Here is a 19,735-nt window from a genome sequence, read left to right on the forward strand (position 1 = left end):
ATAAAAGGATGTGACATTAACCCAACTGGTATATATTTTTCTTATATTAGGTAGACAGTTTGAAATACTTCCTTTCATCCTTCTCTTATTTATTTCCCTTCCTTTCTGTCCTCTCCCTTCTTTCACAAATGCCCATTTTGTGCTAGCCACTGTGGTTATGTAACAAAAGCAAGATAGACATGCTCTCACATATCTTAGCATCTAGTGTTAAATACATACATTTAAAAGGGCTTTACAGAACTGAGAGAACACAGTGCAGATAACACTGGTAGAAGAGGTAACACACAGGGTATGCCTTGAGAACACAGTGCCTATTTGTCCTCTAAAATTGCAGTGGGAATGAAATAGGTGAAGCAGGAAGGGAGTCTGAGGGAAAGCAATGCAGAGGAACTGTCCAGGCAGAAAGTACAAACACAAAAACTGAAACAAGACACTTGGGATGGTTAATTTTATGTGTCAACTTTATTGGGCTAAGGGTTGCCCAGAAAGCAATTAAAACATTATTTCTGGGTGTGTCAGTGAGGATGTTTCTGGAGGACATTAGCCTTTGATTCAGTAGACTGAGTAAAGAGATCCACCCTCACCAATGAGGGCTGGCATCATCCAATCTGTTGAGGGCCCCAACAGCACAAAAAGGCAAAGGGGCAAATTTCTCTCTCCTTGATCTGGGATGTTGATCTTTTTTTGTCCTTATATATCAGGGCTTTGGTCCTTGGGCCTTTGACCTTGGATGGGAAGTTATACTACTGGCTCCTGTGTTTTTCAGGCATTCAGACTCGACTGACTTATACCACAGGCATTCCTGATCCTCCAGCTTGAGGATGGCAGACCAAGGGACTTCTTAGGCTGCATAACCACTTGATTGAGAGAGAGAGAGAGAGAGAGAGAGAGAGAGAGAGAGAGAGAGAGAGAGACAGTGTGTTTACACTGTTGGTTCTGTTTCTCTGGAGAAACTCTGGAATATCTAAGTGGCAAAACATGACTGAGGAATTCAAGGATGATTCATGTAAATAGAGAATAAGGAGAACTGTAACTATGGTTAAAATTAGAAAAGCAATGAGTGGCCAGACCACATATTTTCTTAAAACAACACTAATTTAAAAAATTGTACTGTATCAAGCGACGTAACTGAAAGACTCTGAGCAAGGAAATAACATAGTCATATCTCAGATTTAGAAAAAACCTACTCTGTATGAAGAATGAGGATTTGATTAGAATGGGTTAGCAAAGACTAACAGGGGAAACAGGGTATGGGATACCCTGTACTATCTTCTCAACTTTTCTGTAAATCTAAATCTACTTTTTAAAAAAAGTTCATTCAAAAATGTGACCACTAAAAAAATTAGCATTGCAAATTTATTCTAGCCCCAAATACATTTCAAATTCATTATTTTGTCTTTATCTTTCTTCTCCTATAATAACATGAGAATTCTTTAATTCATCTACTCATTGCTCACCCTGTTGGTGTCTCATCCTCAAAAGAATTTTTTAAAACTGAACCAGCTTGAATCCCCAAAGAAGCAGGTATCAATTTGGGATAAGACATGCAAGAGATTTATTCATGAAACACCTGTGAGGAAAAAGGGGCAAGAAACAAAGGAGGTGAGGAGAGATTTCAAACCATGATGCTGGCCTGACCCTTATGAAATATGAGAACAGAGAATAGGGTAAGAAGATTCTCAGACTACATCACAGATCTATGAAGGTTACAGCCAGGGTAATGGGAGTTCATTCAGAGGAATCAGGCATCTTGCAGAAATGAACTTGCCCTAGTATCCCATGGGGCCCAGTTTATTAGCTGGGAGCACCCTGAAGGAAGCATTGTCTCAGTGCCAACAACTCAGTGCCATCGTTTCAGTACTTTTTCCATTCCTTTGGAACCATGTGTAGTCTCCATCCCTACCACTGGGGTTAACTTATTCAGAAATCTACATTGTAAGCCTGGGATAACCCAGGGGAGAGTATGGCTGAACCAAATCATTTCTAGATTACTCAGTACCTCTTTCTGTCATGCATGCTCTCAGGTAAGCATTGATTTAAGAAGAAAATGATCCATAAATGTTGTGTTCACTCCCATAGTTCTATCAACATGACATTTCCCAGACTTCTAAGTTCTCTGAATACAGAGAACTTTCCCTCACCACTGACTTTTATGGCCGCCCCAAGGAGGTGCTATGGAGTGGCAACAGTCCATTTCAGCTCATACTGATGTATCAAGCCAACCCATCCCTGAACCAAACAAAGCCAATTTTTTCTTTTGACAATAGCTAATTATAGAAAAAGCACAAAAATAGGTGTGATTTTTATGGAGAGGCATCAGAAAATTAGACATAAGGGACATGTGTTGTACCACTTATCCTGTAACTTATTTGTGCTCCACAAGTTTGTTTCAATACCCACGGATCTATTTTCACTCATGTTCTCCCTGATATTGATATATATTATCAAGGCCCTATAGATTTTTTGGAGACTGATTCTAAATATGCCATTTCCATCATATGATGGATTGCTGTGGTGGCTGTTTGATACTATAACCTAGGGAGTGACAATAACCTAGTATCAGTTGTTGCACAATCAACTTGTACCAAAGTCAGGAACTCTACTAATTGCAAAAGAATAAAATAGGTGATTTTTGAACCATGAACAGATCTCTAAGTGAGGCCAAATGACCTTGTTCAAGAACCCTGGGTGACTGAGCTATGACTCTTCTATTGCCATTTGCCAGAAACTCCACATTATCCTTTTCTACAACCATTATTGCTATCATCTTATGATGTGGAAGACCAACTGGCTAAAGTAGTAAGGCCACTTACTAAAGAGTCCTTTCTTACTCTGGCCCTACTCAAAACTGACCACCTTCCAAGTTACCTGATAAGTGTCAGAGCAATAGATGTTATATGCAAAATGCAAAGGGGACTACCAAATGCTCCACTTCTTTCTTGGTGGTGGGAAGGGCAAGATGCAATAAGTTTCCTTTAACTTACCGGGAATCTTTTGATGTGTGCCCAAGAACAGTAACCTTTAAATCTTTACTAATATGAAAATCCCCTGAATCTTTGTATTTTACAATTTCACACCTGTGGCATTCATGGGTCTAACCAGGGCAACCAAAGCACCTATTATTATTCCCATGTATAATTTACATGGGTTATGCATTTTTTTTTCAGATAAGTAACAAACCAAATGCAGGCAGTGAAGTAATCTGTTTAGTAAAGACACCACACCTGGAAAAGCTGCAATAATCTGTAGCACACTTGGTTAAGTTCACAGTAGTCCTTTGGCAACCACTATGATCTACAGGAATATTGTAGAGTCAGGCTAATGAATTACTCAGTGTTAAGACAGAGAACATCATCCATCAATTGCTTATGCTTTTAAGAGTTGCACTAATCTCTGTCATTTCACTAAGGTTGTAATATTACTTCTGATATTCTACCTTAGGCAGGGGTGCAGAAGTTTCAGGAGTTTTCATTTTATGTCTTCTACTTACTTCATCTATCACCTGTCTTTTCTATATGTCCCTATACTTCCTGGAGTACTATAACATTTCTGTTCTTTCTTTTTTGTCAGTTTTGTCCTCTATATAAAAACCCTTGAAAATGCTAGGCCTTATTATTCCCCAGGGAATATTTACTCTACTATAACGGTTGCGGATGCCTTTAGAAAATAATTGGGAGAAATACTATCACATATATTTGCTGTGATGTTTGGGAGATCTTCCTCAATGTGACTTAAACTTCTGTTCAACTCATGCACTCCAGTCCTGAGAACTGGAAACTGAATGAGAGATCATAATTCTCTTTTGAGGCAGTTGAAAGTAGACTTGGGTTCATTAGCTCTTGAAAAGTTTTTGTTATACAGATTAAGCAATACCCTCACTGGCAGTTTATACACCTAATCCCTAAGAACCTCATGGTCTATTACTCATCCCCCATAGATAGCTGTGAGTCATTCCAGCTTTACTGTTTGTTGTAGTAACTGTATACATCTTGTCTCTGACAGTTAAATGCTGCCATTAGGCTTCTGCTTTCCGAAATCTTATTATTACTACTGACACTTAGGAGCCCAGTTGTATAACAACTCCTCCTGTTATCAATCCTGGCCTATAGAGGACAGAAAATACTATTGTGGTTTTTTGTTTGTTTTGTTTTGTTTTGTTTTTGCGGTACGTGGGCCTCTCACTGTTGTGGCCTCTCCCGTTGCAGAGCACAGGCTCCGGATGCGCAGGCTCAGCGGCCATGGCTCACGGGCCCAGCCACTCCGTGGCACGTGGGATCCTCCCAGACCGGGGCACAAACCCACATCCCCTGCATCGGCAGGCGGACTCTCAACCACTGCGCCACCAGGGTAGCCCCAAGAAAATACTATTGTTTTTTAATGATGCCTGGAACTCTTTCATTAGCACACTGGTTATTGCTTTAGAGAAAGTAATATCCTCTGGGCCCTCCAACGGAACAGAGTTAACCAACAGGTCCTCTAGTCTTATGAAATAAATCTCTGCTACCATGCGACCAAACTGAGATTTGACCTCATCCTCAATACTATGCCAAGACATATTTTGCATTTCCACCTTATTTTCTTTAGACCATTGCTTTTGTTTTTGTGTTTCATTTTTTGATTTTTTTTCCCCAAGATTCAAGAAGTCATTCTAGTATCATGTTAAGACCAGCTCAGGAATGCTAAATCCTGTGTTATAAGAGTGATCCATGTTAGTAAATTTCTTATATTTAGACATATTTGCCTCACCACGTCACTTCAGTCACCCAAGATATGTTTCCAGTCACATTTTCACTCTCATTTATGAATATGTTAGCCTGAATTTGTAGATCTTTTGGTGGCTAATACCCTTACTCTTGAAACATGTAATGACTGCTGAGTCAGGCCATGCTAAGACTTGATTCTAGCTGAGATTTGATTCTAGCCATGGACCTATAATACCTTACAAAACATAAGGGCAAAAGTTGAAGAGGACAAATATCATTGTTTGAGGTATCCACCTCAGTTGAGGCTTCTGCATATTGCCAAGGCATAGGTAGGTTTCTACCCTAATGTAAGAGAGTTTAGAGATCAAGGTTCTTAAACACATCCAACTAGATACCCCGATCCCAGGTGTCAGGGTCTAAACAGGGTCTATCAGAGCTATGTCTTCAGTGGAGAATTTTCAGAGATTTAAAAAAGCCTCCTCTGAAAATCTATTCTCTGAAATCAGATCCTGTGCCCTGTTTCAGTCAGTAGGATATGGATGTCTTTAAGCCTTCTCATAGAGGCTTGTGGCTTTCACAGAACTTTAGATTTTCACATAGTTTACTGATTTGACAGTAGGCTGGCTTGTGCCTGTCACAACCTATCATTTTCTTCCTTGAATGCATCGACAGCACTTAAAAGCCAACCAATCTACACTAGCATCTTCACAACTACCATCTCCATCATTTTCTCAAATCCAAGAAAGGTTACATATGTCAGCACAATTCTTTCTACCTGTATCCCATCCTAATTTCATGCATGTAGGAGCTTTAATGATTGTAATGCTACTACATGCCATCACTTATAACCACACTGCTTACCACCAAAAAATGGTTTTGTTGTCATCTTAATGGTAAGTAATTCAATTTCATAATCTCCTCATGAGTATCTGCTTCTTTGTCCCATCTCTGGTAACAAATTAGTATGGGTACTCCCAGAAGCAGATTCTAAGTCAAGTATTCAAGTCCAGATTTTTTATTTGGGAGGAACAGAAAAAAAAAATTAGCAAAAAAGGAGAGAAGTGATACAGAAAAAAAAGGCAACTAAAAGCAGATGAGTTATTGAACCAGCTACCACAGTTGCTGATGAGCTTAATCCTGTGGAGGGAGGTGCTGACAATTATTATTAGAATCAAATAAGGTAAAACATAAAAATAATCAGCAGCATATCTACTAAAACAGACCTGAAATTTTAAAAACATTTTTAGTAGTACATTTAGAATTGAACAAGAAGCCTGATGATATTGATTGAATTATTATTTTTTGTTTCATGAAGACTGTTACAATGCCTAACTGTGCTTTATAAAATTAAGCACTGTCAGCTGAATATGAAATTCATTTCAAGGCTTAATGATTCTGAAAGATAATAGCCTGTGTTAAAGAGTATGCATCCTCTGGTCTAGCCCATTTTTAAGTCAGAAGAAAGAGCTTAACTTTGACTTTTAGGTAGAAAGATATTGGCATGTAGGGAGATAATCATTTTTGCTAGTTAAATCATATCCAACTTTGTTTCAGAAACTGTTAAGATTATTTAGTTTATGTGTGTGTTTGATTTCTTTGTTAATATGTGTTAATACAAATAAATTTAAATAATATTTTATTGCAAACAACTTGTTAAAAAGAAAAATATTTATGCAACAGTATATTGAGTATACTATGATTGTTCTATTTTGTTAACTGTCCCAAGTTCTCTGATATTGAAATTCATCTCCTACTTGATCTCTGTGTGGCCTTCTGTTCTATGCTTTCTCTTTCTCTTTCACTTGTTCTCTTTTGTTCTCTCTTGCTCTCTCAACTCTAGTTTAGTGTACTTGCTCTCCCACATGTGTACAAAAAATAAGAATTACGGAATCAAAATTATGCTTCTCCCAGAAAATATCATACAGACTGGAGCAGAAGTTCAAATAATTATTTGTATGCATTTGTTACACTGTATATTTTAAAAGAATATATTTCCCTTCCTAAAAAAATATAATTGTTACCTTTACTCATATAGACTATTTGGAACTTGCATTTTTTAATTCTTAAGTAACTTTAGTTCAGTGATAGAACTTGGAGTTATTTTTTATATACTATTAAAGAACGCATCACATCTATTTCATATTTTGTTATTATACTTCCTTCCATCATGAAGTCTCAAGGCACCTTTCCTGAAGTATATATTTAAGTAAAAGTAAGTTATACTTTGTCATAAGAAGTTACTTGTAAGTATTGTTTTTGGCAAACTTAATATATTGCAAAGTATTTTTATTTTCTGTTAGAAATAATACAAATCTGATAAGCCCACTCCATTGCTTTAAAATCTTGGTGGCTCCCCAGTGTTCTAAGAATCAGTTCTAAAGTCCTAACATGGCCTGCCCTACCTGGTATAATGTGGCACCAGCTTACTATAGCCTCACATCCTACAACTCACTATGATTCTCTTTCATTGGGTCTTGAGTGGTCTTTTAAAAAGCAAAATGGGCTTTCCTGGTGGCACAGTGGTTAAGAATCTGTCTGCTAATGCAGGGGAGACGTGTTCGAGCCCTGGTCTGGGAAGATCCCACATGCCGCAGAGCAACTAGCCTGTGAGCCACAACTACTGAGCCTGCGCATCTGGAGCCTGTGCTCGCAATGAGAGGCTGCGATAGTGAGAGGCCCGCGCACCGCGATGGAGAGTGGCCCCCACTTGCCACAACTAGTGAAAGCCCTCGCACAGAAATGAAGACCCAACACAGCCATAAATAAATAAATAAATAAATAAATAAATAAATAAATAAAAATAAAGCCAAGCATTTGAAGCCCTTTAAAAAACAAAAGAGAAAAAAAAAAGCAAAATAAGGGCTTCCCTGGTGGCACAGTGTGAGAGTCTGCCTGCCAATGTAGGGGACACGGGTTCGTGCCCCGGTCCAGGAAGATCCCATATGCCGCAGAGCGGCTGGGCCCGTGAGCCATGGCCGCTGAGCCTGCGCGTCTGGAGCCTGTGCTCCGCAACGGGAGAGGCCACAACAGTGAGAGGCCCGCATACCGCAAAAAAAAAAAAAAAAAAAAAAAAAAAAAAAGCAAAATAAATTTAGTTTGGAAGACATTAAAGGCTTTCCAACACACATAGAAAAGAAAATCCAAACTTCTCACTGCGAACTTACATGCCTTATGTGCCTTGCTTCTGCCTAATTCTTCATTTGTTTCTGCTCCATATTCCCTACCATTCAGTCTGTGACAACCACACACAACTTCCAGTTTTTCAAACTAGTTCAGTTTCTTTTGCCACAGGGACTTTGCATCTTCTGTTCTAACCCTTCAAGCTCTTGGCAGAATTCTTTACACAGGGTTAGTGGAGCTCAAAAGTCACTCCTTCAGAGAAAACTTCACTGATCACTCTGTTTAATGTAAAACCCCTTAGCCCACTTTTAGTTCCTTCACAGAAAATAATACTGCATTTATACTATATATGTATGTGTATGTGCATGTGCATACATCTGTGAGTATATGTGTACACGAGCACACACACACACACTCACACACACAAATGTCTCCTTCCTTTAGCATCTCAGCCCTGTGAGGACATAAAGGTAGGCATTTTGTCTGAATTGTTCACTATTATATATCACAAGTCTAATAGATAAAGATATTTAATATAATGTTAGATGGATAAAAATATGAAAGTTAAGCATATATTCAGATGCTTCTTTCTATGTATCACATCTGTTGTCTCATCATGAATAGAGAACTGTTTCAGCTAGAGCATGGGTCTGAAAATATTAAAACTGTTATGCATTGAGGTTTATATTTTATACTTCTGATTAATAGCCAGAAAAATTATTATGATTTTAAATCAATAAAGAGCTTTATGAGGCCAAAAAAAGATTCAAATTTAAACTGTATAATCAGAATTGGTGCAACCGAAAGTTTACTTATTCAAATCAGTTTATTATTACTAAGTTGTTTATAAGAAAAGTAAAATGTATTCCAAGCATTTAATAATTATTCATTAATTTATAAAAGTTAGTCAAATTGATTTTATTATAAGAAAAAAAGTCCTTGTTAATAAGACATAGATGGTGCTTTTGAGAATGAACATCAAAATACCTAGTCACGAGAAGAGATGGTTCAACTAACAGAAGAAAGAAGTTTCTTTTATTAAATGCATTTTAAAACTATTAATTGGAATTTTATCTCAATTCAGTAAAAGTTGTATCTATCTTAAGCTTGGGATAAATTTGCAAAATATGCATTCAGAAGTCTTATGCAAAATTTAGAAGTCCACATCTGTTGGTGCTCTCATGATCTTATTTAGAAAGATTTTCTCACAACAGTTGTTTATGACTATTTCTGGAAAATAAAATACTATGATAGCATAATGTGTACTTAACTAAAAAATTTAGTCCATAGAAATCTTTAATAGATTGCTCATACGTCTGATATGTCAATGTGAGGTACCACCATCAAATGCAAGAGTCAAAAAAAAAATTAACGTATTACTACCATCTAATCCTCAAACACAATTCATATTTTGCCCACTTTTCTAATAATGCCTTTTAAAGGAGAATGTGCCAGACTAGAATCATGTGTTGCTTTTATCATTTCTATTTAGTTTTCTTCAATCTAAAAAAGAATCTGTCTTTATTTGACTTTTATGACCTTGACACTTTTGATGATTACAGGCCAGTTATTTTTAGAAAGTCCTTCTCTTTGATTTGTCTAATGTTTCCTCATAATTACTTTCAGGTTATGCATATTTGGCAGGAAAATCACAGAAGTGAAATTTTTTTTTCATTGAATCCTATTAGGTGGCACACATTTTCTAATAGTCACATTATCAGTGATGTTAACTTTGATTATTTGATTAAGGTATGTCTGCCAGTCTCTTCCATTGTAAAATTACTCATTTGCCCTTTGTCATTAATGAGTAATTTTGAAATCATGTAATATATCATAGTTGTCATCAAAATTTTAATTTATTCATTTATAGATTCAAGGTATCCTATTATTTGTAATGGGTTATATTCTGTTACAATGGATTCATTAGTTCACTCTTTGCTGTTTTAACAAATTAGTCCCCTTTTATTTTGAGGCATTTTATTAGTTGCATCCAGATTACAAAAGAAATCATAATTTTTTTTTTTAGGAAATATAAATTCTCCCATCATGTTATGGTGGTCTCCATCTTGAATAGTAATTTTGTCAGAAGGTCTATTTTATCTGATATTAATTATACGAATATTATTTTCTTAGTATTAGCTTGAATACCTCTTTTTAATTTGAACTTCATGGGGTTTTTTACTTTAAGCTTTTCACTTAGAATATATGAGTTTTTTTTCTTAATGTAGTTTGAATATTTCTTTTTAATAGGCAATTTAGTCCTTTTACATTTATCATGAGCATTGGCATGTGTGGACCTGTTGACCTCCTATAGTAGTTTTATTATTATTAACCAAATATTCATCTCTCCTTCCACCATGGGAGGGCTATACTTTCCCACCCTGTTTATTTTCATCTTGGCTATATGATTTACTTTGGTCAGTGGTACTCTGTGGAAGTGAACAGTGTATCTGCTCCAAATAGTCTTTAAGAAGCTTGGCAAGTTTCTGTCCACCATCTGCCCCCTACCATGAGAACATGTGCCATAATAGAAGCTGGTTCTTCAACTTAACACTCAGAAAAGAGAAAACCTGTGGACCAGTTCTGAACTCAGTGTAACACCTGAAGCAGAGTTTCACCAGTCAGCATGTAGGTCAGTGAGACAGTAACAATGTTTGTTACTGTAAACCATGGATGTTTTTGGACATTTGAAGATAATATTAAAACCATAAAAGCTGGCCAATATAGTATTTGGTAGAGAAGTGATAAAAGAGAAAAAGAAGAATTCAGAAATTCTGAGATTTGATGTATAACATTAAGATCTGTTATATTAAGATAGCTCTGATCGATTTAGAGTTGTCTCCAATAAAATGCATTAATTTAAAAAATATAAAAGCTTAGGTAAAAGAGACTAAGGGCATATGCCATTGACGCCTTAAATGTCCAAAGAATCTGTATCCAAGTCAAGAAAGAAATAGGCATTTTCTGGAAGGAACTGTGGGTGGCTGTGACTGGAATCAAATAAACCCACAAGTTATAATAATTAAGGAAAAACTAATGATATTTTGTGAGGGTAAGATAGGCAAAATTGTCATCTTGAATGAAGAGAAACTTTGAAACTTTAAAATGGAAATTTACTCTTGAGCATCCAATATTTTATGGACAGAAATCTGACAGAGAAAACTGCTCAGCTAGCAAGGAAGGAATGTTCCCTAATACCCCTTTCAAATGTGTTTAAGTACAATAATGTGATAAAATAGTCAGAAACACCCACAGTGGGAAGCAAAAACCCATGAAGAATAATGGCCTGGTAAGATACTCCCAGGCAGCAGTACTAGGGCTTAATAACAAATTTCGGAATTTCTACAGATGTCAGCAGTGTGATTTCAGTTCTTCCCCTTTTGGAATAGGACCCTGTTCCATTACCATTGTATTAAGTGTCTTTCCTTCTTTCCTTCCTTCCTTCGTCCCTAGTTCTCTCTCTCTCTACCCCCCTTCTCTCTCTCTCTCCTCCCACTCTCTCTCTCTCCTTCCCCTTCCCTCCCTCCTTCTCTCTTTCTTTTTGGTTCTTAAATTTCCAGTCCAGGAAGAACCTCACTTAGATCTGATATAGAAATTATTGAAAAATCAAGGACTTAGAACTACAGGTTTTGTTTGGTGGATACTTCTGGGATATCTTCCTTAGGTTTCAGTGGTTAGTTTTTCCATATAGAAGAAAGGAAGCTATGTATGTGTGGTTAAGATAGCATCTTATGGCCAAATATATCATTTTTAGCAAAATTCACTCTCCCGAATGTAGCCCTCAATTGAGTCCTTGCCTTACTGATGTGGTTGGACCATGTGACTTGCTTTGACAAACAGAATAAAGAAGGAGTCAAAAGGATGCTACTTCCAAACAGAGATGCAAAGAGGCAATACGACAATCATCTTGTGTGTCCCATTATTTTCTGCTTCACTGTTGTATATTAAGCATTACTGAAGGTGGAGACAAATAACTTGCTTTAATTTTTAGGTTGTCAAAGTACAAAAAGCCACATGTAGAGTAATGGAAAGGACAGAATATCACCAAGAATTCTTGAATGCTTACTGAATATGACTTTAGGTTGTCTCCTTTGGGAATAGAATGACAGGGTTCTACCTTTGAGAATAAGAGTGATATGGGTTTCACTTTGTTTTAATTTTTATTATTAATAATTATATTGGTATAGTAATTTAGGTTTTTGAAGAGTTTCTGAGATCAGGCTTCTAATTTAAACTAGCAATTCTTATAGTTAGTTCTTAATATACAATAAAATGACTTCAAATAAGAGAAAGAACATAATTTAGTCAGTGGTTTTGTGAGAACTGCAAAGTACTGTGGAAAAAAAAAACAGAAAACAATCTATACTTGACAATACAATAAAATATATGTGCAGAAAGATTTAAAAGTTAAACATTTAAACAAATTTACAGAACACCTAGAAGAAAATGGATATTGTACCTGTATGGCAATAATAGGTATAAATAAATATATTTTTTCTATAAAAATTGAAAGCAAAAGTCTATCTGTAAAATAGTTGACTAAAATATGACCCACATAGATATAATTATATTTTAAAAGAATGTGTTTAAACATATGTAATAGATAAACTACAAAAGAATATGACAAAATTTTAACATAGGTGGGAATGCAAATTTTATGCTAATTGATGACAACTGATATTTACTCTTACAAAGACAAACAAAAAGAGTATATACTTGCCAATTTGCTGTAACCAACAAATCTTTTTTTCATAATAACCTCTCACTATTGGTAAGATTACGGGAAGTTGGCAGTTAATATATTGCTAGAAGCAATGTAAATTACTATTTTATCCCTTTGATCAACTAGTGTGTCAAAATAACTCAAAAGTCACAAAAATGCTAATTTTCTCCCAAGCTCAGAGAGGTAAGAATTTATGGTAGCAAAATAACTTACCGCAGGAAAAAATATCTGCAAGATAGTTCATCATTCTCTGTTAGAATAATATTGAAAATAATCTAAATGCAGGACAAGAAAATGATGCTTGTTACCATAAGGCATCACTACATTTAAATATATTTTTATTCAAAATATAATTATGAAGATTATATGTGCAACATGGAATATGCTATTATACAACAACTGCAACAATTATTTATATAATATTGATTAACTATAGTATAAAATTGAGCAATGAATTTTGAGCTGAATGAAAACAGAAGCATCCAGGGTTGATTGAAAAAAATTGATTATGTTTTTTTATTTGAGATATTTTACAAGAAGAAAATGTTCCTTAGTTCTCTTTTCTGTACTAGTTACCTACTTCAACAATCCATGGGTTTTCACAGGAACTGAACAATATGAAAAATGCACAAAGAATAGCATGTTAGGGAAGGAGAAAAAATATTGCACATTGAAGTTATGTGGATAAATGCACCAAATTTCTCTAGTAGTTTTCCTCTTTTGTGTATTTACCTGTAATGTTCTATATACAGACTCTTTTGTAAATCCTACCTTCTGAAATGTAGCCATGTTCTCCATTTAATTTGCAGCTCTTTGTAGAAAAAGGATCTGCCAACAATAAAGACTGCAGTCTAAACAGAGGAGAAATAAATCAATTTTAGCTATATTTTCAAAAGCAGCAGGTACAATCTTTTATAAATTACTATGATCCAAGACAGTAAACCATGTAATAACAGAAACAACTAGCAATTTTGGTCAGGGAATATCTTTTAAAATACAAAGCTGTGTGAACTCAGTATTTTTATTTGATGGCCAATGAAAGCTCTATTTCTTCCACTTATTGTTGTTGTTTCTTCATTATTGATTGTTTCAGAGGTGTCATGCCAGTTAGTGTTCTATGTATTTGGGTTGTTATTCTTTCATAAATGTATCTTTCATAAACTCAGCATATGTTGTGACAGCTATGTGCTACTTATTTCAACAAACATATTATTTTGAACTTTAGGGGTCATATTAGTGAAAAACACACTTCATACTGCTTAATGATTTGGAATAATCATTAAAATCCTCTTTTCATAATTAATGAAATGCAGACATTCCTGACATCTACAAGAGAAACTTTGTTAACTTTTCTTTTTCCTACTTAAGTTGAAAAATAGGCTCATTTGTGGTCCCATAACGCCATTCTTATAAGGGAGAGGGATTTCTTAATATTTCTATTGTATTGACTCTATTTTGCAGGATGCTCAATACTCTTGTCATTAAGGAAAAACGTCATATTCATTTAACTATGAAGAGTGAACAAGGTAGTTTCTGCCAATATCTTTAGGGTTTGATTCAATTCAGAGTCTTATGAGACAGTCATGGGGAAAGGCCACACCAGCCCTACTGGAAAAAGATTAAACAGTTTACTTCATTCTATCAATCAGACAATTAATACAGTCCATATGTTCACAAATATCTTTCAACAGACCTGATACATTTTCTAATGCTCCCTCATTGAAGAAAAAGTTATTTATGCTAGGCCTTCTTTTTATACAAATACTTCAATTACATTAAGTTTTGATCAGTCCTGACCATTTTGTTATATATTTATTTGCAACACCCATTTGCAATTTCCTGTGAATAGTTAACTTGGAGCAGAGCACTGAGAAATTAATAGCAATTATACTTCAAATTTATGCAATACTTCACAATTTTCAAAGCACCTGAACAAATCTATATCATTAGAAAATTACATCATATCTGTTAACCCATTTCCCAGACAAATAAGTTGTATTTGCCTAACATAATATATTATTACTAATGACAAGCAGAGCCATAGTTGTAATGCTACTCTTCTGTTTTAACACAGGTAATATGTCTGAGATATATACAGCCTGCTAGAGATGCCAGAATAGAGGAAATGGTGAGATAATTTTTAATAGAAACCAGAGCTTGAATAAAGCAACTATAGTTAAAAGCAGTATTTGTGATTTGTAACAGTTAGTGATAATGAGAGCAACAAGTGTTTGAGGTTAAATAAGTACTTTTTTAGTAAGCCTTTTGTTGGTTACTGTCAGGCCCAAGTTCATGAACAGGTTACCCCCTCCTTTAATCAGACTCATAACTCTCTATATTTGCCTCACTGCAATTGTCCTTTTAAAAATCTATTTGCATAAGTATTTGATTAAAGTTTTACTAACCAAACATATTTCAAACTTTAGGGCAAAGATAATCACTGTTTTACTGACCATTTTATTCCTAGCACATGATATATTTTATGAATGTTAGGTGAACATCAAAACTTATGTTGAATGAATTAATCAATAAGCAATAAATAAATGTTATGAGACTGCTATTATCCTCATTTTATTTTTTATATCTATTAATAGAAATATATTCTAATTTATAAGAACAACCAAAGAAACTGAAGTTTTCCTAGAATACACAGTGTTATGCAAACTGCAGAGACCAGAATACCAACAACACTTCCTAAATGACTCTATAAATTACAGAGCTAATAATAATTCTCATTTTAAGTCCAAATTCTATTTCAAATTTACTTAGCTGTAAATAACTTAACTGGATGATTTTTCTCCTGTTTACCTATGTCTGCTTTCCATAATCCTATTTTCTTCTCATCAATCACTTTCAAGTATTCTGTGCATCTTTAACTTAATTATTTACCTAAAGAATGAATATTAAGTACCTGATACAATGTGCTGGTTACTCTGCTAAAAATTGGATGTACAATTTGTTTTGATTTTGTATCTCAAAGTGAACCCTTATATCTGACAATCTGTATTATTATTATATTATTATTAGTGCTGCTGTAACTAATTACCACAAATTTAGTAGATTAAAACAACACAAATTTATTGCCTTAACAGTTCTCTAGATCAAAAGTCCTACATTAATGTCACTGGGTTAAAATCAAGATTTCCTCAGGGTTCCATTTCTTTTCAAAGGTTTTAGAGGATAAATCACACCTTGCTTTTTCCAGCTTCTAAAAACTATCATCATTCCTTGACTCCACCTTCAAAGGCAGCAAAAGAACAAATTTGTCTCATGTCATATCTCCCTGATCTATACTTCTGTCATTTTCTTTTCCTCTTAAGGACTCATGTGATTAGACTGAGCCCATTGTAATAATCTAGGATAATATTCTCATCTTAATGTCCTTAATTTTAATTACAACTACATATTATCTTTTGCCATATAAGGTAACATATTCACAGTTCCAGGGATTAGGAAGTAGACATCTTTGAGGGGACATTATTCTGCCCATCAAACAACCCATCCTTGATTGTCGGGGGTAATCTGCCAGGCATTAGGTATCTGAAAGATTTTTTTTTCCTTTCAAAGGCAACCACATCCGCATCACAAATCCTGATAGTAGAATCAGTTGGGTTTCTGTTAAAATTCCAACTACCTGTACCCTCATCCTGTTTATTGAATCAGTTTCTGAAGGTTGTGTCTCAAGGGATGGAAAATTTATCAGATTCACCAAGTTCAGTAACAGAAGTTCTTGAAATCTGAGTCCTAAGATTCAAATCTGTTATTTTCTATGTGTTCACTGGCACCCTTATTTAACTCTTCCCCCCCACCCAGGTAACCATCGGTTTTCTTCGCTTTCACTGAGGTTTTACCCTTGGACTTTGTTCCTCATACTGTTTACATTCTAAACTCTTTGTTGATGATTTTATCTTCATTGAGATATTTACTTCTATGTCAAATTTAAGAGTGTTGAATTTTGTCAATTATTTTTCTGTATATTGAGATGTTCATATTATTCTTTTCTTTTATTCCATTAATGTGATATATCACATTGATTGATTTACAAATGTTGAACTATGCTTGAAATCTCCAGGATAAATCCTACTGGATCATAACCAATAATCCTTTTAATGTGCAGCTGAATTAGATCTGGAACTATTTTATTGAAAACTTTTGTATCTATACTCATCACGGTTATTGGCCAGTAGTTTTCTTTCCTAGCAATGTCTTTTTGTGGTTTCAGTATCAGGATAATGTTGGTCTCAAAAAATGAGTTTGGAAGCAGCCCTTCCTCTTTAATTTTTTGGAAGGGTTGAGAAGAAATGGTGTTAATTCTTCCTTAAATGTTTGGTACAATTCTCCAGTGAAGCCATCTGTATGGTAATAGGCTTTTCTTAGTTGGGAGATTGTTGATTATTGATTCAATATCCTTATTAGTAATTGGTCTATTCAAATTTTCTATTTCTTCCTGATTCAGTCTTGGTAAGTTTAATATTATTAAATTTAATGTAAGAATTTTTCCATTTCTTCTACATTGTCAAGTATGTTGGTGTATAGTTGTTAGGAGTAGCCTCTTATGATGCTTTGAACTTCTGTAATACAAATTATATCTCCTTTTTCACTTATAATTTTGTTAATTTGGGTCATTTCCCTTTTCCCTTCCATAGTCTAGCTAGGGGTTTGTCAATTTTGTTTATATTTTCAAAGAACCAAGTCTTAGTTTGGTTAATCATTTATATTATTTTTCTGTTCTCTATTTCAGTTATTTCTGCTCTAATCTTTATTATTTCCTTTCTTCTGCTAACTTTGGGATCAGTTTGTTCTTTTTTTTCCTAGTTCTTTAAGGGTTTGGGATCTATCTTGCCTCTCAATGTAGGTGTTTATTGCTATGACCTTCCCTCTTGAACTGCTTTTGCCACATCCTGTAAGCTCTGGTATACTGTGTTTCCATTTTCATTTGTTTCAAGAAACTTTCTTATTTTTCCTTTAATTTCTTCTTTGATCTGTTGGTTGTTTGGGGAGTGTTGCTTCACTTCCATGTGTTCATGAATTTTCCAGTTTTCCTCTTGTTGATTTCCAGTTTTATGCCATTGTGGTCAGAAATGATACCTGGTATGATTTCACTTTTCTTAAATTTGCTAAGACCTGTATTGTGGCCTAACATATGTCCTATCCTAAAAAATATTCCATGTGAACTTGTGAAGAATGTGTATCCTGCTGTTGGATGAAATGTTCTGGATATGTCTGTTCAGTAGATTTGATCTAAAGTGTTATTCAAATCTCCTGTTTCCTTTTTGATGCTCTGTCTGGATGATCTATCCATTGTTCACAGTGGGGTATAAAGGTCCCCAACTATTATTGTATTATTGTTGAATTCTTCTTTCAGCTCTGTTAGTTTTTGCTTTATATATTTAGGTGCTCCAATGTTGGTTGCATAAGTATTTATAATTGTTATATCTTCTTGATGTATTAACCCCTTTATCACTATAAAATGACCTTGTCTCTTTTACCATTTTTAGTTTAAAGTCTATTTTGTCTGATATAAGTATACCTAACATGCTTTTTTTAACCTTAGTCAATGTGTGTCTTTAAGGCCAAAGAGAGTCTCTTATAGACAACATACTCTTGGATCTTGCTTTTTAACCCATTCAGCCATTCCATATTTTTCAATTGGAGAATTTAATCTGTTTATATTTAAAGTAATTATTGATAGTTAAGAACTTACTACTGTCATTTTGTTAATTGTTTTCTGGTTGTTTTGTAGATCTGTTGATCCTTGTTTCTTATCCTGCTGTCTTTTTTTTTGTATTTTGATGTCTTTTGATATCAGTATGCTTTGACTACTTTATCACGTTTTTTAATGTAATTACCATAGGATTTTCCTTCGTGGTTACCATAAGACTTACATAAAACATTTTAAAATTATAACACCCATTTTAAAACAGATAACAACTTAACTTCAATAAAATTTGCAAACTTTATATTTTTACTTCCCCTCCTTCTCACATTTTAGGTTATTGTTACTACAATTTGCACATTTTTTAAAATTGTGTAACTAGAAGAGATTATTGTAGCTATGGTTATTTTTGCTACATTTTTTTTACCTTTTAAGCTAGAGTTGTAAGTGAATTATGTAACACAATTTCCATATTGCAGAATCTAACTATTACTATATTTATCATTACCAGTAAGATTTATGCTACTTTTTCAGCTACCTTTTTATATTTTTATGATGTTAATTAACATCCTTTTACTTCCATTCAAAGAACTACTTTTAGCATCTCCTGTAAGATAGGTCTAGTGTTAATGATCTCCCTCAGCTTTTGTTTGTTCAGGAAAGACTTTATCCCTCCTTTGTTTATGCAGGATAGATTTGCCGTTAGAATTCTTGACTGAAAGTTATTTTCTTTCAAAATTTTCAATATGCCATCTCATTCTCACCTGTCATTAAAAGTTTCTATTGAGAAATCCACTTAAAATCTTATGAGGGTTACCTTATATGTAACTTCTCTCTTTTCTCTTGCTGCTTTTAAAATTCTTTGCTTTTGACTTTTGACAATTTAATTACAATGTGGCACAATCCAGCCCTTTTTCAGTTTCAATCTATCTGAGGCCCTGTGGACCTCATGGAGCTGGATGTCCATTTCTCTCCCCAAGTTTGGGATGTTATAGCCATTACTGCTTTAAATACACTTTTTTGTCCCTTTCTCTTTCTCTTATCCATCTAGAGTTCCCATAATGCAAGTGTTGCTTCTTTTCATTGTGTCTCATAATTCCCATAGGCTTTCTTCCCTCTTTTTCACTCCTCTTTCTTTTTGATCCTCTGACTGGGTAATTTATTACTTTTAATTAAAAAAAATTAATTTGTTGTTGAAGTATAGGTAGCATACAATATTATCTTCAAGTATACAACATAGTAGTTCAACATTTACATACATTACAAAATAATCACCACAATATATCTAGTAACCATCAGTCACTGTACAAAGTTATTACAATATGGTTGACTATATTACCTATTCTGTACATCTGCAAGACATCTTTTTTATGACTGAAGTTTGTATCTTTTAATCCTTGTTACCTACTTTGTCCATTCTCCAAGCTCTCTCCCCTCTGGCAACTTGTTCTCTGTATCTATGAGTCTGTTTCTGCTTTGTTTTTTTTTGTTTGTTTTTGTTTTTTTTCATTCATTTGTCTCACACTTTAGATT

Source organism: Mesoplodon mirus, assembly GCF_964341445.2.
Source record: "Mesoplodon mirus genome assembly, chromosome: 2".
NCBI classification, from domain to species: Eukaryota; Metazoa; Chordata; class Mammalia; order Artiodactyla; family Ziphiidae; genus Mesoplodon; species Mesoplodon mirus.